The sequence below is a fragment of the Neomonachus schauinslandi genome, chromosome 7 (assembly GCF_002201575.2).
Source record: "Neomonachus schauinslandi chromosome 7, ASM220157v2, whole genome shotgun sequence".
Classification (NCBI taxonomy): Eukaryota; Metazoa; Chordata; class Mammalia; order Carnivora; family Phocidae; genus Neomonachus; species Neomonachus schauinslandi.
The window spans coordinates 61,241,890-61,261,048 of NC_058409.1; the positions used below are offsets into that span (position 1 = coordinate 61,241,890).

The 19,159-nt window shown below is 35.7% G+C and overlaps 1 protein-coding gene across 2 annotated transcripts in view; it reads right to left on the minus strand.

The window, feature by feature from the left end:
* EDIL3 (EGF like repeats and discoidin domains 3) overlaps positions 1 to 19,159 on the minus strand; it is a 399,438-nt gene that overhangs the window by 189,699 nt on the left and 190,580 nt on the right. The window lies entirely within an intron of this gene.

The window sequence follows — 19,159 nt, forward strand, 5'->3', positions numbered from 1 at the left end:
GGTAGACCTTAAAGGAAAACCTAAAACTAAAAAAAATAATTATAGGAGAAAATCTTTTGGGGCCTAGTTTTGGCAAGGTTTTCCAAGACACAACATCAAAAGCATGAGCTATTAAAATTAATAAATTATACTTTGTCAAAATTATAAACTTCTGCTCTTCAAAATCAATTTTAAGAGAATGAAAAATAAGCCACAGATTAGAAGAATATATTTATAAATCAAATATATTTACAAATCAAATATAAATCACCTATATTCAAAATAGCTACAGATCTCAAAAGTCAGTAATAAGAAAACAAGTGACTCAAAACAAAACAAAACAAAACCAAAAAACCCTAGGAAAAAGATTCTGATATACTCTTCACAAAAGGATGTATAGTAAGAATGGCAAAAAAAAACATATGAAAAGGTGTTCAACAGCATTTGTCATTAGAGAAGTGGAAATTAAAACCAAAAAGATATTATCACACAAATATTACAATGGCTAAAATTAAAAAGACTGACCATACCCTCCTCCATATCCTCAGGGAGGATGTGGAGGAATTGAACCCTCGTATACCGCTGGTTAGAATGTAAAATAATACAATCTGTTTGGAAAACAGTTTAACAGTTTCCCAAATACTTAAACATTATCTACCATATGATCCAGTCATCCCACTCCTAGAGAAATGACAGCTTATATCCATACAAAGAGTTGTATGAATATACACAGCAGCTTTATTTGTAATAGCCCCAAACTGGAATTAATGGCCATCAATTAGTGAGTGGATAAACAAATTGTGGGATATCTGTACAACTGAGTACTACTCAGAAATGAAAAAGAATGAACTATTGATACAAGTTACAACATGGAGGGACTTCAAAATAATTATGCTGAGTGAAAGAAACCGGACAAAGAGAGCACATATTTTCTGATTTAATTTATATATATTTCTAGAAATGCAAACTTACTTATAGATGGAAAGCAGATCAGTGGTTGTTTGAGTAAGAAGGACAGATGGGAGGGATTACAATGGGGTAGAAAGAAACTTCTGAGGATGATGAAAATACTCAGTATCTTAATTAAGATGATAGTTTCATAGGCACACACATATGTCACAAAGTACCACAGTGTGCATTTTAAATATGTGCATTTTATTGTATGGTAACTATATCTCAACAGAGATATTAAATAAAGTCATCATGTCCAGGTTTTTTTTTTTTTATATAACTCACTTATTTATCAGCTGTGAACTTAGAACTACACACACACACACACACACACACACACACACACATACACATCCAATACACATACACTGCATCACTATAACCAGCCCACAAAATTAATGAGGGACATCAGCCTTCTCATCAAATTCACATCAGAAATGGTTTTTTATACTTATACCTCAAAGTGAGAACTATGCAGCCCAAATGAAATGAGGCAAGCCTTATTGAAAAGACTGAGTAGTTTAATAAAACATACTAATAGAAGGAGATGTGTTCATAAAAATGACAAAAATACTAATTTTTTCACAGCAGTTTACCTCCTGCTTTGCATGTTATTTTCATCACTTAAGGAAGACTTTGCAGGAAGTCTTAAATGAAGATGAATGAGAAAAAATTCACATAACTGCAAGATTTTCTATTGCTCATATATTTTTGGCTTCAGATTGGATTTATTTCTGATATGGTTGATTGTAAGGAATCTGAAGATTATTAAACTATAACTGGGGTTACCTGTACTTTTCCTATTAGTTCTTATTTCCCAGAAATTTTTCTGAGGTAAGTTCATAAAATATTGATGTGTATGTTTCCTGAACTCTTAGGATCTACTTAAGAGACTGTAATTTTCACATAGGAACCATGAAATAATTTCCTCCAGTTCTCTTTGCTCCTATATAAGAGGTATGTCTTTAAAAACAAATATATATGTATATATATATAATAAGTGTGTGTTTATATATTTGAAAGGAGAGGGTTTTTTTAATTAATTTTTTAATATACACTAAGATGGAAATCTCAATTCCATTAATTACTTGCCATGTAATTTCATATTGTAAAAGTAAGCCTTCAGGGCAACAATTTCCATCATCTCCAATGAACCTGATTAAAATAATTGGCTATTTCCATAACAAGTGCTCTAACAAACGGTTCTGTTCTGTCAGAGAGGAATGGGTCTGATTAGAAACTGCATTACTGTGTTACGCTATTGTAAGATTAATGTAGAAAAAAAGTTAAGTTCCTCTTAATAAAATCCAACAACTTGCGAATTGGATTAAATATCAGTAAATAGTAAGTATAAGTGTAACTCCACTTAATTTGGTTGTTTAATTTGGCCCTGCGTATAATGATTTGAGTTTATGCAGCAACTTACTTCCCTACACTCATTAAATCTCTTTCTCCTGTGTTTCAGAGGATACAGGAGTGCTTATGTAGTCTCAATTAAATGGGCGATAGAGTTATCTTCAGAAGTGATATTAGGATTTTCCCAGAGTAGATTCCATCCACAAGGTACTGCAATATATAAAATACTTTGTTAGGTCATGCACAGGTAGAGAACAACTAAGATCTACTGATGATCTACTTTACTGAGTGTTCAGATATTTTTGAAATATGTAGAGCTTTCTGTTACAGGTCCTGCTGGCTCCTTGCTGAGATTTGGACTCAAGTCTGCCCCCTCTGTGACCATTCTCAATCCAAGCTGAGGCTCCAGCAGCTATCTTTTTTGCACCTCTGCTTATGGTGACAACAGAAATTCAAAAGAGCAAGTGAAACATGCGAGACCTTTTAAGGCTTAGACTCAGAAGAGGCTCACTGTCATTTCACTTCATTCAGTTGACCAAGCCAAGTCACATCTCCAAGTTCAAAGTTGAGGGGTGAGATAAATATATTCCTCTTGATGGGAAGACTTCTAAAGTCATACAACAAAGGGTGAGGATAGAGGGAGGGGTGAAGAAATGAGGCAATAATGTAGTCTGTATATCAATTCTTCAATGTCTTGTCTATAAGTGATTACAAAAAATGGAAAATGAAGAATATTTAGAGTACCATGATTATGTAAATATCATTCACCGTAGAACCAAGTAGGAAAACTGTCATTTTGCTTCACCAAAAATGTGCCACTCTATGGTGGCTGTTCTAGCATTACAGTCAAATGGACTTCCTTTTGATACATCTATTAATTGTTTAAATCATGTCACATTGACATGCTTCATATTTACAGAGGGTTTTTTCTTTCTCTTGGTTTTTCCCAGCATATCTAGTTGTTTTTCTTGTTGAGGGAAGTATGAACTTATTTACCATATGATCACAGCCTTTCCATATTTTGATTGAAATTCATTCCAAAACTTCTTTTTTTTTAAGATTTTATTTATTTATTTGAGAGAGACAAAGCATGCACACAAGCAGAGGGGGGTGGGCAGAGGGAGGACAAGGGGACTCCCAGCTCTGGCTCAGCAGGGAGCCCAAGGCAGGACTTAATCCCAGGGCCCTGGAATCATGACCTGAGCCAAGGCAGATGCTTAACTGAATGAGCCACCCGGTGCCCCTCCAAAGTTTCTTGAAGAAGACATTCTCCTGATTTCTTATTCTGAGTTGGATTGCTTTCCAGGCGTGTTGCAAGCTACATCCTGGGACTTCTTTTCCTTGCTCCCCTGTATGTATTCTATTCTATATTGGAACCTAAATTTCTTTTTCATATCCTCTTTTCATTTGCCATACATCTTCAGGTAATTTTCATGAAAGGAGTAAGAAAAACATTACTTTAAGCTTTTGTCCTAAAAATGTCCCACACATGAATAAATTTGCTTGGTAATTGGAATCTAAGTTTAAATTATTGTATCCTCAGAAATTTAAACGTATGCTCATTTTTTTCATTGACTTACTATATATGGTTACTGTCTGAGAAGTCTGAAACCAATGTAATTTTTGCTTCTTTAAGGTTACATGTTACCTCTCTTAGGGTTTTGGGGATTTTCTCTATATGCATCATTCACTACAATTTGTCTGTATACATCTTGCTTTTTATTTATTGTGTTGGTACTTATCAATTTATTTCAATATGAAGACTTGTTTGTTATTGCCTCCAATTTCTCTATTTTCCCCCAAACTATTAGTCCTATGCTGAATTTCTTAAACTGATTCTCCATGTTTATTAAACATATATCTCATGTTTTTCATTTGTTTATATTTTAATCTAAGTTTTGGAAGCTTTCTCTGACTTTATGCTCCTGCTACATTTAAAAAAAATTCTTCCAATCATATTTTCCATTCCTGTGAATTCTTCTTCAAAGTGATGTTTTTATTTTATGAATATCATATTTTCTTTGTTGCTTTTAATTAAGATTTTTAAAAAGGTCTCTCTGTCCCATGAGTCATACTTGTGTCTTCTTGTATCAGTTATTCTATGTGCTCATTTTGGATCTTCTGGTTTGTGCTGCTTACTTCAAATAACTCATGGTCCTTGATTGTCTATTTATATGAATGAAAAAGCTAGATTGATTAATACACTTAACAGGTATAGTTTCTTCAGTCTTTTTTTAAGTTTATTTTCACCAACTGTTTTCTCTCCTGCATGGAAGGACTGACTGTAAGATCCAAGTATGTGGAGCCTAGGCAGGGAGCAGGTGGCAAGGCTACCTCTATTTGCAAAATGAGAAGGGTTTTTTTTTTTTTTATTCTTATGTTAATCCCCATACATTACATCATTAGTTTTAGATGAAGTGTTCCATGATTCATTGTTTGTGCATAACACCCAGTGCTCCATGCAGAATGTGCCCTCCTCAATACCCACCACCAGGCTAACCCATCCTCCCACCCCCCTCCCCTCTAGAACCCTGTTTGTTTTTCAGAGTCCATCGTCGCAAAATGAGAAGGGTTTTATTCAGTGATGACTACTTCCACATTAGGAACCCAAGCTCTCCCCTAAAAAAAGACTCTCCAAGTTTTTAGACAGCAGTCTTTCAGTTGTAGCCTCGGAAATCATGCTTTGCATGCAGGGGATGTAGGAAGAGAAGAGGTGAGCAACTGGGGTCACTGTTGCAAAGAAAGTTCTTAGTTAACTAACTTGATTTCTGTACACTCACTTCTCTGTACCAGCTGACTAGAGATGATGCCTAGCTTGGACTCTTCCACTAAAAGAAGAACAGCCCCTACCTCCATTTCAGACTTTTCTAGGTCAGGAAAGTAGGCTCTTGGTCCCCTTCTCTATCAATATGATTTATTTATATATTCCTTCATCTAGAAATGTCAAAAATCACTGGGGTGCTAACAGTCCTTTCTCACTATTTTCAGCCTGTTAAAAAAATTATTCTTTTTTTCTTTATTTAATTTTCACTGTCACTTCAATAAGATTTGTGAATAAGAAATGGTAAATATGTATATACAGTTCACCATCTTGAAAGCCTAAATTTAAGTTATATATATAATTAATATAATATAATATAATATAATATAATATAATATAATATAATATAATATATATATATATATATATATACAAACATATATAGTTAATTAGTAGTTAGTTAGTCAGTTAGTTAGAAACACAGAAACAAGAAAGAGACAATCCAGGGGTGCTTGGGTGGCTCAGCTGGTTAAGCGTCTACCTTTGGCTCAGGTCATAATCTCAGGGTCCTGGGATCGAGCCCCATGTCAGGCTCCCTGGTCAGCGGGGAGTCTGCTTCTCCCTCCCCCTCCACCCCTCCCACCCTCTTGTGCTCGCGCTCTCTCTCTCTCTAAATAAATAAATAAAATCTTAAAAAAAAGAGAGACAATCCATTGGGGTATCCCTTTCCCAAACAATTTAACTCAAATGTTCACTATATATTCCAAGGTTGTTAATGAAGAAGTTTTTTAAGCATTTGGAGACCAACCTCCTACCACCATCCCTTGATTTAAAGAGGGCTCTTTGGGGAGGGTGGCAGCCCCACACAAAAAATCATTTCTTCTGACTGCTCAGTAAAGTTACAGAAGAGCATATTCCCTGAGAGAGCAATAAACTCAGCCCCAGAGATTGTTTAGGAAAGCTTCAGGAGAAGTTATTCTTTTTTTAAATCTAGCATCCACCAGATAAAACCTTTCTTCAAAACATGTTCATTAGAGACACAGACCAGAGTACCATTAACACTTGTCATACAGACAGAAAGAGAAAAGAAGCTAAACACAATTGGGCTTCCTCCTCCAGTACCCTCATTATCAAAAATTTTATGCCAAAAATTAACCATGATCTAGATTTTTTATGTAATTCTCCTCAGAAGAAAAAAAGAATAGCAAATACTTGATAAATCTCTTAAGAATATGTCTTTGACCATTTTGATTCTTTTCAAAAACTGAAGAGTATTTGACAAGAATCTCTATATAACTCTTTGGTTCTTTCTTTAAAACGAAGTGGAGGATTTACTCACAGTATTAATTCTGAAGCAGTTTTATATACATTCCAGATGTGAAATAAGGTGCCCAGCAATTAGCTGCTATGAAGAATCAGTTAAAGAAAGGGGTTGGGGGTCATAGAGGCTGAAATGTTCCAAACTTTTTCTTTTAACTGAAAAACACACACACGTGCACACACATAGAGTTTTTGGAATTATTTACTCACACTATTTTCATGAATGTCCATATTCTCTAAATGCAACATAATTTTTAAAATTACAAAGTCTGGTTCTATGTTCCCCCAAATCAATTTCTTGAACCCTTTCCATTCTGCCCACATGGTATAACTCAGTGTTCCTGACAGTGGCAGGGCTGCCAGTCTGTGTGATCTCTGTAAGGAAGCCCAAGGAGAGAATGATATAACAGAAGGTGATAAGTATTTTTTTTTTAATTTTTGTGAATCCTTGTTGGCAAATTTGCTTTTCCCTTGTAATTCTTATAGGGATGCGTTATGAATTAAAAATAATAAAATACAGAAAGCTAAGTGCCTAACTTACTAAATGCATAAATATTCGAAGAGGTAATTAAAATAAAACAATTTAGCCTTAGAATATTGCATGTTTTGGCAACGAATAAAAGTGGATGTTTCTGAAATTTTCTAGACCGTGATAGCTAGAATATATTACTGAACACAGAAGTGTTTCTGTAATGAAGTAGCATGCTGCATATAATTAAAGCATTACAATAGCATACAGACAAAAGCGTTAGGCACAACAAGCTTCATTACATATGATGAAAAATAAAAGAAGAATACATTTGTAAAACCAGATGTCCTGGTAAGTAAAAGTAAAAATAAATTGAAATCTGACTGGTTTATAAATCTATCAATTATATTGGACAGAGTCAAGTAAAATTTTGGCATTCTCATTTTTCTACTTTTATCGAACAATTCACAAAAATAGGTAACCTTAAGGGTTTTACCAATTTACTTCTTAACTCTGAAAGTGAACACTGCTCTGATATTTTAAAGAATATTATCTGCACTGAGGGAAATTAAAGTGAATACTGGGAAAATAACTAATCCAATTCCCACCAGCAAAACACACAAAAATTCAGCTGCACTCATACATATCTAAATATGTCAGCTTTCTCTCAGAGATATGCGCTGAATTATGCTACAAAATAAAATACCTGTGAGATGAAAGAGCATTCAGAACGTCAAAACAGAAATACATCGATTGCTAAAACATAATTTTAAAGTGCTTCTAGCATATACAAAATACATTTATATTCCATAGTTATGTAGTGCATAGTACTACCTTATTATAAAGTAAGCTTTGCATCTATTTGCTATTTATCCCTCAATTACATGGTAAAATTGGATAGTTAAAAATAGAAGAACACAGAAATATAAAAATCTTTGGTTCTATGCCCTGAAATCTTTTATCCTAAGATGTGTAGAAAAACTATTACTTTGAAAAAAATGTGTATTTGTGATAAATTATCCATTTTCTGTAACAAGGTGTTTACATTAATTTTTGAAACCTTCAGGTCGAGCCATTCATTCTGTCATTCCATGCTTTTGCATTTCAATGTCATTCTTAGTATCTAAGGTATTGATCTAATAATCATACTCCTCGAAATATCTACAGTCATTTTATATCCCCCCAAACTCATTTATTACTAAATGCATAAAATGTTCCCCTGTGGTGCCTATAACAAAAGAACAAACAGAACAATAAAAAGAAACAACATACATTTTTATTATATTTTAATGATCTCCCCCTTGCCTGTACGTGCACAACCAAGTAGAAACATTTTAGCCACAGGCATCCCCAGAGATCCACTTTATGCCACTCTGCAATACAAATTAATGGGTAGAAACTTCCATTAACAAAAAAGTTAAAGGGCAACTAGCTATCTATTATAAATAAACAGTGTATTTATGAGTTAGCTCATCCCAAATTGCTGTATGAAAGCCAGGGTACCGACATTGTTACAAGTATTTCTCCTAGGTCTGCATAAATTTCTCTGATTGAGGCTTCATACTGTTTCAATAATCATAAGTAGACTACCAATTTATAGGTAGAAAATGGTGTCTTTTGGGTTAGCTAGAAGCAGAAGAAATGAGTTAACATAAATACAAGACATCCATTTGTTGGTTACTCTTACATGTTCAAGTTTACATGGGCTCATATGTTGAAGTATATTTTTTCTTTCAAAAGTTTTAAATATTTTCTAGTCCTTTCTAACCATGGTCTCAAAATTCTTGATCACATATTTCTACCAGTAAAATTTTAATTGTGGTATGCACTTCCAATAAATATCTAATGAAGTTTTTGTAAATTATGTAGAAGTATTATTAAATGAATATATTATGTAAATTAAAAAATGCCTATAGAAAATATAAATTTTAAAAATAATGAGAAAATGCTGCAAAAAGCATCTCCCTAATTGTGATGGCTTCACATTAGAATCAGTATCCCAAAACATGGTACTCACTCTGGGTGAGTTCATCAAAAATAATGGTGGAAGTAAAAATAAAATATGCAACATGTTGATAATTTCAATTTAGGAAGCTAATCTCCTGTTAGATATGATCAGTTTAACACTGCTTTATCTCACGCTTTGTGCTTAGCTCATATTAGGAGAAGAAATAGTTGCCATTTTCCTCTCCTCTTGCATTATTGGTATTTTCTCCCATGTGACATTTCTCTGCATATTTCTTTTCAGGCCAATGTGGGTTTGGTGAGGGTTGATTTAATAAAAAATAGATAACATAAGCAGCTGTTCCGTGCTGAAAGTATGCTGTTTGTAGAACTCCTACTTTTCCCTCGGAACCTCTGCATTAGTGTCTTTCTGACAAACAAATGCCGGAAGGTAGCCTTACCAATCTGTGTAGTAAAATTAATAAATGTAATTGTATATGTAAAATTAATATATGTAATAAATGTAATTTGTAAAAAGTATATACAAAAGTAAATTATCTTATTTTCTTTGCACCTATCAGGATATATGTATCTAGACACAAAAACACACTCTAAGTAAAGTGTCCAAGACAATGGATCTGGGGATTTAACTTAGGTCCTATTTGTAAGCATAAAACCATACTCCCCTATTTATGATTCCTAAAGCATGACAATGGTTAATAGAATTAGATTTTTTTGTTATTTCAATCATTTTAAATATAATTAAGTATTTCTAACTTAAGGGAAAAATAGAACATCTTTTCGGCTAGCTTAAGGATAATTGCCTTTTTAAAAACTGGGTTTGGTATGACTAATGTTATATAGTCAAGCCTATATACTTGGACAGACATTAAGATCATAGGGTAACTGTAAGGTAACAATTCACCCAAATCAAAAAATGAACACTGGGTTTCCCAATATATAATATTTAAAACAAAGAGTTTCCTAGTATCTAAAACAAAACAAAACATTTTTTACCTAATAGTAGATACTTATGTCTACCTACCCTTGAATCAAATCTTGAAGCAGCTTCCGTACTTTCCCTGGTTACCTTTAGGTAATAAAAATATCCTTAGCTTATTTTCAGTTAATAAATAAACATTCATTTACATTTTACATATTAAACTAAGTCCAGTCTTGTGGCATCTAAAAATCCGTGAATATATCCAGTTTGGAAATTTCTTCCCCAGCTTAGGTGTACCTTAGCAAGGAAAGAGCAGGCTCTCTCTGACCGCTTGCAGGGCCTGGGCAAAAGGGCAGCTGTCACACATGTCCGAATATTTAAAAATTACAAATGAGGTTAATAAATTGTGAAATACATTTTTCTCTCTATATATACAGATATATATATTCTTCTACATTTCTAACAATGTCAAGGACTAGGTTTGCCTTTCAAACTCCCAGATACCTCAGAGTTCCATAAAACAAAGTGAGGACCCAGGGAAAAATGGCTTGCAACTCACCCTTGTCAACGGATAACCCAGCCCCAACATCCAAGCTCTGCCTCCCTCATGCAGTAAACAGCTACCCACTGAGCTGAGGGGTGTGCACACTAGTGACGAGGTTCATCCATGCCAGGGCAGATATGAAGAAGAGGCCCACAGGGGCCCTTGAAGTAAGCTTGGTATCATTTGGACATAGTATCCTGGGGTCCTGAGTACCCTGAGCATGGTCTAGAAGGGGATATCTATCTGCAGGCTGGTAGGCATGCTCCTTTGTACCCACTGACTCTTTGCTCCATGGTGAGGGTTGATGTAAAATGAAGGTCAAAGCAAGGTCTCCAAAATGAGAGGTTCAAGGCAGGAGGAACCCTCCTGGCAGTGCCCAAGGAAAGAACTGAGAGCCAGGATAGTTTTTGTGTTTTTTTTTTTTCCTCAATTCCAAGACATCCTCTACTCTCTAGTTGTATTTTGACCTCTCCAGTGTCAGAGTAGATGAAAGTCTTCCTTGATGGTCAGGTTGAAAGGTGACATTGGTGACTACTGAATGTGCTGAACGCGTAATTGTGGGTTCATTCTCTCCTAGGGCAATTTTGTAGGTTTTCTGAAGACACCTCATTTCTGGGAATTCCTTACCTCTAGACGCCTTCTCTGATGTGTCACTATGCTCTGCCTCCTTGGACCACCACTCTGGTGAGTCAGGGAGCTTCCCTGGACTTTCCCCTTGGGCTCCATCTCTCCTAAGATAACACAGCTGCTTTGTTTTGAGAAGGTCACATCAGGCCCACAGGAAATCCACACAATATTTCCCTGCCATATTCTAGAAGTGTAGTCTGTAGCTTCAGTCACAGCCTCTTGTCTTTGGACATCCCCAGGCAGGTGTTAAATCATCAGTGTGTATGTAACTGCATACAAGAAGTCACTACAAATAATAAAGGAAAACTTAGTGTTTTAGTTCTTTCTGATCTCCCATGGTTTCTTTTTTCTTTATCAGTAATAATGTACTTAATAACAATCATGTTTTTAAAAAGGGACTATTTAAGGAAACAAGATATCTGCTTTTAAATCCACCAAGGCTCTTGAGTTTTGTACTTGAGAAAGCTTTAAAAGAAAAGTTGGGCAAGAAATTTGAACCTCAAAGAGTGACTCTACTTTCAAATGACAAAACAAAATCATGTCCCAAATCTCTGGAAAACAGAAAGTGACCAGGAGGTTCATTTTAAATATGTTCTCTGAACCATTTGAGAATGGCAGGTCATAAACTACAGCAGAAAGATAGCTGGCAATAAACATTTTTCTTCAATTCAATTGCTCTGAAAGGGAAAGAAAAAGACTATGTTCTCAGATAAAAATGTCATTTACACCCATACAAGACTATACTCAGAGAAATTGAAATAAGTTATACTTCCTATGAGTTTGAAATATCAATTAAAAAATAGAATCAATTACTCGCAAGTTAAACTATCCCAAAGAAATAAGGCAATTTCACATTTGTTTAATTTTTGATATATAAGGCTATCAGTGAAAAAATATACCAAATACCTTAGATGAATTCATAATTAAAAAAAAAAAACAACAGTTGATAGTCCAGGAACTTATCTAGGCAGACTTAAAAGATTAACCAGAGATAACAACCAGCCATCCTGAGTCAACCCAAGTATATAATTAGGGTACTGTTGGCAGTAATGTATTAACATGGACACCGTCATCTTTTATAGAGAGAAAAATGCACATAGTGAGTTTTAGCAAAAAACAAAAAAACAAAAAATAGCAACATCAACAAAAACAAAATAACCAAAATTAAAATCCATGTGTATAGACTCGCAGATATATAATGAATTTTATCCTAAATGAGGACAAAGAAAATGATTCTGAAAAATGCTAGCTATATTGTCACCAAAATAATATCTTACCAACTTCTTAGTGGACTCCATTGGTTCTGCTATTCAAATATGGTGAGTCGTTTATATACAGCTCCATAGAAGACTGGAGTGATTTCCCAGCCCCTAAAAAGGTTAACTTGTACCTTTGGAGCCGGCCATAAGGGATTTATCTTTACTGTTGTACATGTTGTACTGTGTTTGCTGTTCTCATTATATATGCAGAGTCAATCAAGAAGAATCTGGAATAATTATTTATTTTTAACATATGCCCTGATTTTCCCTAGAAGCAGTTGAAACAGCTGGCAACAAAATCCCTACATATTAAGAAAGGTAATAAAAGTAGATATCTGAAACCATATAGCTTCTATAGTTCTCAGTACCTGATAACACTGAGCATCTTTGTACCTCAGAAAAAAGAAACATGTACTTCCCTGAATTTATGTAAAATGTATAAATAATACACCGATAATAGGTATCCTGTCATTCACTCAACAAATATTTATTGTAAACGTACTATGTGACAGGCACCTTGCAAGACATAAGGGATAAATTGGTAAAATAAGCACATAACTCTGCCAAATAAGGGCAAGTAACCCCAACATGTCTAGTGCAAGAGACAAGACAATTGCAATTGTTTCCATTGTAGATCACCATGGTTTTCTCTAGGTTTCTATTTTGGTAGTCAAACAATACGCAAGTGTTTGCTGAGCTCCTCCTAGTCATTCATTTATCAATTATATTTTGAGTACATGTTATATGCAAGGCACAATTCTGGGTCATAATCAGGAATCAAGGATAACTCAGGTGGAAACTGTCTTTAAGTTACATGGGGTGATAAGAAATACACAAATAAATACAAAGTAAGGTAGACAGAATGGAGAAATACGTGTCAATCAAGGTACAAAGTAGTGGGGGTTTTCTTGCTTGAAGGAGTGGAAATCGTAGAAGTGTTCCTAGAGGATCTGCGCCTGGTATTATAGATGAGCCATAAGGGAAAGGGCTCCCCAGCAGGGAAAGCACATCAGCAAAGGCAGCACAATGGGCAATCAAGGAAGATGAAGGAGGAAGAGCAAGTGGCTAAGTTGGGCAAAGCATTTGGTATATAAAAGAAAACATGGGAATAAAGTAGGGAAGTTAGGTCAGGGCTAGGGTTTTTTCGTTTCGTTTTGTTTTGTTTTTAGGTTCAGTTTATGGAACTGGTGGCCCTGTGCCTCTTATTATGCAAAGGCTAGCAAAAGAGACAAGCAGCTCGACCTCTGCCCTCAAGGACTTTATAATCTAATGTGTACATGGCAAGGCAAATGCAAGATCCTTGCAGTTTATTATTCTCATGTACCTTTCATCTACCAGATGATGTAGAGTTTTATAAAGAAAGCAACTACATAATTGGCACCTGTCCGGGAAGGGCATATTCAGAGTCATCTGATCTGTGGCATAACCACCTTCTACTGTGCTCACCTTGTATGTGTGACTACAGTTTCTCAGGACCCATTTCCCCCAGAAGGGTAACTCTTGTGCTGTAGTCCTCTCTAGGTACAGCTGGCTCCTGTCTACAATAATGCTCTTGGAGGATTCACTGCCTAGGCTGTGAGAATGTAGCTCACAAAGGACCTCAGCTCAACCTGAAGAGATGCAGCATGAAAGCATACACAACTGGTGAACAGCAGCAGATAATGGGCTGAGCTGGTAAGAATGTATATGGAGAAAAGCAACTCCAAGAAACACAGTGTGCTGTCAACTACAAATAATGGCACAGAATCTAGAAACAAAAGTGGCAAATGGCTCTCTAGATATTCTTGATGGAAAGCACTTCTCATCACTCCTTCGTATTTCAGACAAAGGAAGTTACCACAGCAGGGCAACACTAACATAATCACTATTTCTGGGGAGAATTTTAAGTGCTGAGTCAAGGCTTATAGACAAGTATGTGTGGGTGGACTTTACTCCTTCTGTGTATATGCATTAAAATGAATCTATGAGAAGATGCAAAGGATCCTTGAATTAATTTTCAACCTCACCTGACTTGCCACCTCCATGTTTACCATTCATTTGATAGTAACTCCTGCACCTTCCCATATCTCCACCTCACTTCGTTTTCATCCATTCTTTCTTCTTCACCTAAAGATGAGACTCTCCCTCTGAGCTTTCAATGCTATTCCGACTCTCCCACTCCCATCTTTTCCAGGTAATTGAGTTAAACAATATTAAACAAGTTGTTAAAATCATCTAACAATTATGTATCTATCATTCTTTATATACTGCCAGGCTTGCCAGAACTTTCAATAAGTTAATAAACACTGGCAATCTCCAAAAGGAGGAAAAAAACGTACAGTGTTCCCAAACTTGTTTGGCCACAGGACTTTTGTTAGATGAAGCAGTGTTTTTCTCCATATTAACTTCATAAGCTATTGAAGGCATACACTGTTTTGTAAAGCTTCTTGGTATTTTGTCTTCCACAGAGCCCAACATTATGGAAGACAGGTATTAATGGCAGATTGGTTGACACATTAAAGTTTCAGTTACTTATTTATTTAACAAATATATATTTTTAAAGATTTTATTTATTTATTTGTCAGAGAGACAGAGATAGAGAGAGAGAGAGCACAAACATGAGGAGCTGCAGGCAGAGGGAGAGAGAGAAGCAGACTCCCCGCTGAGCAGGGAGCCCAATGTGGGACTCGATCCCAGGACCGTGGGATCGTGACCTGAGCCAAAAGCAGATGCTTAACTGACTGAGCCACCCAGGTGTCCCTAACAAATATTTATTGAGCCCTACTATGAGCTTTTTAGGCATTGAAAAAGAGGAAAAAGTAAACAAATCAAGTCCTTGCTCTTAGGAAGCTTACTTTTTAGAAGAGGGAAAAACAATAAAAAATAAATACATAATATGTCAGGTGGTGAGGAATGCTAAAAAATAAAGGAGAATAAGAGGAATGGAGATTAGAGAGATGGTAGAGGAAGGTTTTACAGAACAACATTTTATTCAAGCTGGGTGGAGGAAAGCACTCTGAGAATTACCACTTGTACAAAGATCTAATAAGAAAAGAAAGGGAGCAAGCTTCATGGATATCTAGGAAAGAGAGGCTTGGTAAGTGAACACAAAAGCAAAGGCCCCACTTTGGAAGCACGTTTGGCAGATTTTCAGACAGCAAGGAAAATGGTGTGACCAAAGTGGGATCAGCATGATAGAACATGGTTGGAGAGAAGGTCAGAGATGGCCAGGAGCAAAACACATCAATCTCTTGGTTGCTATACAACTTCGGATTCTACTCCAAGTGAACTAGGAAACCATGCAGTGAGGGGCGGGGGGTGGAGGTGTACACAGAAGTTCCCTAATATGAGTTGTGTTTTAAGAGGATCACCTTGGCTGTTGTTCTGAAAATAGACTAGAGACAAATGTAGAGATAGCACACTCATTTGAGTATGTCATAAAAGATAATGGTGCCTTAGAGACACAGTGGAAGTGTAAGAAGTCATCAGAATCTGGACATTACGTTAAGTAATCACAGAGCATACAGGAGACAAGGGGTATAGATAACTCTTCTAAAAGAGTTTCATGGGGAAGGAGACAATTGAAACAATAGTATTAACATGTTTTCATTCTCTCCTCTCTCTCTCCACTCTCCCCTTCCTTATCCCCTCCCTTTCACCCCCACTATGAAGAAGACATACACTCTTGATTACAAGACTTTGTTTTTAAAAACTGAGACATCTAGTGTTCCCATCCTCTCAGGGACAAAATTAGCTCAGATAAAATCAGTATTTATTTTAGCTTTCAGTCCCATTTTTTTTTTTTACCATACTTAAAGAAAAAGCATTTTGAAAGCCAATCATGTTTATGAATATATAGAAATTCTAATATATGTAACACCGCATATATTAAATTGCCTGGATATCATCAATCTGGACCTAAAAGTAGGCAAAGGGACCAGTTATTTCCATTTCACATGTGAGGAAACCAAGGCTTAGCATAATCATTAGCTCAAGTTGATATGACCTGTTAATGGCATATAAGGCATCAAAGTTTGGGCCTCTTCTACAGTGAAGTTCTCAACCTGCTTCATGTCTTCCTTATTTAAATGAACTATACTCATTTTATTTAGAAAGAGTAAGAAGCAATTCCTTTATTTATCACTAAAAAACTTTTATCATATGGCTGAGGGGAAGAATTCACATTTAGAAATGTTCTAGTTTAAGATGTGTCTTATAAAATGATTAAAACATACCAAAAACCCAAGGGTAATTTATTTCAAAGCATATATTGCCTTAATTTTTCTAAACTTATAGGCTATGGCATGATTGCAAAATCATTTAGGAATTGTGAGATCAAAATCAATCAAGATACATTTTAAAGGCTGATGTTAGTAAATATCCACTCAATGCAATTGTGATTTCCGGGTTTCCCAATGATGTCCTCTTTTTCAAAATCATTATTGTACTTTAGTATGTAATTACATTAGTGATGATTTACATATCACTTCTATTATGTTTTCTTTAAAATATACTGAATATACTGTATTCTATTGTTATGATTTAGCTAATGTGAAAGATAAAGCGATATACATCTAAAGACAACCAATTTTATGGGTTCTTTAAAAATCTTACGCATCTTAAGTAACATCTATATATTAAAGGCATTGATTATATATGTATATGTGTTTGTATTACACATCTTTTTAATCTTTAAAAGTTTAGAGTCTATGCTAATGATGCTGTTAAAAGCTAGAAACGAATGTCAATAACAAGGCATACTAGAAATTATAACAATGTATTAATATTTTTTTAAAGACTTATTTATCTGAGGGGGGAGGGGCAGAGGGAGATGGAGAGAGAGAATCTCCAGCAGACTCCCCACTGAATGTGGAGCCCCACGTGGGGCTCAATCTCAAGACCCAGGAGATCATGACCTGAGCAAAAACGAAGAGTCAGATGCTCAACTGATTGAGCCACCCAGGTACCCCAAAATTATAACAATGTATTATACTGCCCTAGTCTATGGCAAAAGTAAAAAAAAAGTTATAATGTTACTGAAATTCATTAGCAAAAAACAAATATTTATGATCCTAGTGGAATCCACTCCAAACTATTTTCCAAATCCAAACACTGTTCAGTTCTTCCCAAGTCCTCATTACCACCTCAGTCCTAGTCATCATCACCTCCCAGCTGGTCTCAGGTATTGCACTCTTGCCCCAAACACAGCCTGTTCTTCAGCAGCAGCCAGAGGCACTCTCCAAACAGAAGTCAGTTCATGGACTCCCTCTCACTCTTCACCCTCCAAAGGTGCCCTTCCACAACTACAACAAAATAAAAAGTCCTCTCTATGGCTTATAAGGCCCTACATGATCTGACCCTTGACTACCACTCAGGCCTCTTTTCAACCCCTCTCCTCATTATCCACCATACTCCAAGCACAAAGCCCTCTTACAACTCTAGCATTTGCTATTTCCTCTGTTGTCTTGCCTGGCCCCCCTAACTTCATTTACCATCTCTGCTCAAACGTCAGTTGCTGGGAGAAAACTTCCTTGACCATGCCTAAAATAGCACTCAAACACCTCTGCTCTTTGTCTTTATCCTTATATATTAATACTTGATATTGTATAATATTACATTATCTTTAAAAAAATTTTTTTATTATTATGTTATGTTAATCACCATATATTACATCATTAGTTTTTGAGGTAGTGTTCCATGATTCATTGTTTGTGTATAACACCCAGTGCTCCATTCAGTACATGCCCTCTTTAATACCCATCACCAGGCTAATGCAACCCCCACCCCCTCCCCTCTAGAACCCTCAGTTTGTTTCTCAGAGTCCATAGTCTCTCATGGTTCATCTCCCCCTCCGATTTCCCCCCCTTCATTATTCCCTTCCTGCTATCTTCTTCTTCTTCTTCTTCTTCTTTTTAACATATAATGTATTAATCTCAGGAAACAAACTGAGGGTTGCTGGAGTGGTGGGGGGTGGGAGGGATGGGGTGGCTGGTGATAGACATTGGGGAGGGTATGTGCTACGGTGAGCGCTGTGAATTGTGCAAGACTGTTGAATCACAGACCTGTACCTCTGATACATTATCTTTTTTAATTGAGATTTTTGTTGAGATAATTAAAGATTCACATGCATTTGTAAAAAAAAATAATACAAATAAATCCCATGTACACTTTACCTAGTTCCTCTCAATGGTTAACATTTTGCAAAACCATAATATAAAAGCACAACTAAAATACTGACATTACTACATCAATCTTATTCAGATTTATCCAGTTTTACTTCTGTGCATTTGTATAAATGTAAGTAATTCTATATAATTTTATCACATATGTAGGTTTTCTCATCTATTATCCCAGTCAATATACTAAATAGTTCGAACACCACGAAAATACCTCATGTCCTCTTATAACTACATTCAGCTACTTCTCTTCCCAACACTTGAAAACTAATAATCTATTTCTAAAATCTTGTCATTTCAAAAAGTTAACATAATTAGAATAATCTTGTACGTATTGTTTTGGGACTGGCATTTTTCTTTCACTCAGCTTAACTTCCAGGAGATTTATCTAAGTTATTGGATGTATCAACAGTTCCTTCCTTTTCATTGATGAGTGGTAAGTATGCCATGGTATGTATATACAACTGTTTGCTTAACCATTCACCTGGGCATCTGGGCTGATTCTATTTTTGGCTATTATCAATAAAGCTGCTAAGAACATCCACATATAGATTTTTGTGTGAACTTAAGTTTTAATTTCTCTGGGATAAATGCCCAAGAGGACGATTGCTGGGCCATACGGTAAATTCATGCATCATAGTTTTTATTACCCATTTCCCCATCAGGATGGAAGTCCTATGATACCAGGGACTTGGTTATTTTGGATCAGTACTGTATCGCAATGTCCAGAACAGTACTTGGCACAGAACAAGGAGTTAACATATATCTGTTGGCTGAGTAGACTTCAGAGCCTTATGGAGCCAATGTGCACAGATGCTATTGCTTTTATAACTGATTAAAATGAAATGAGT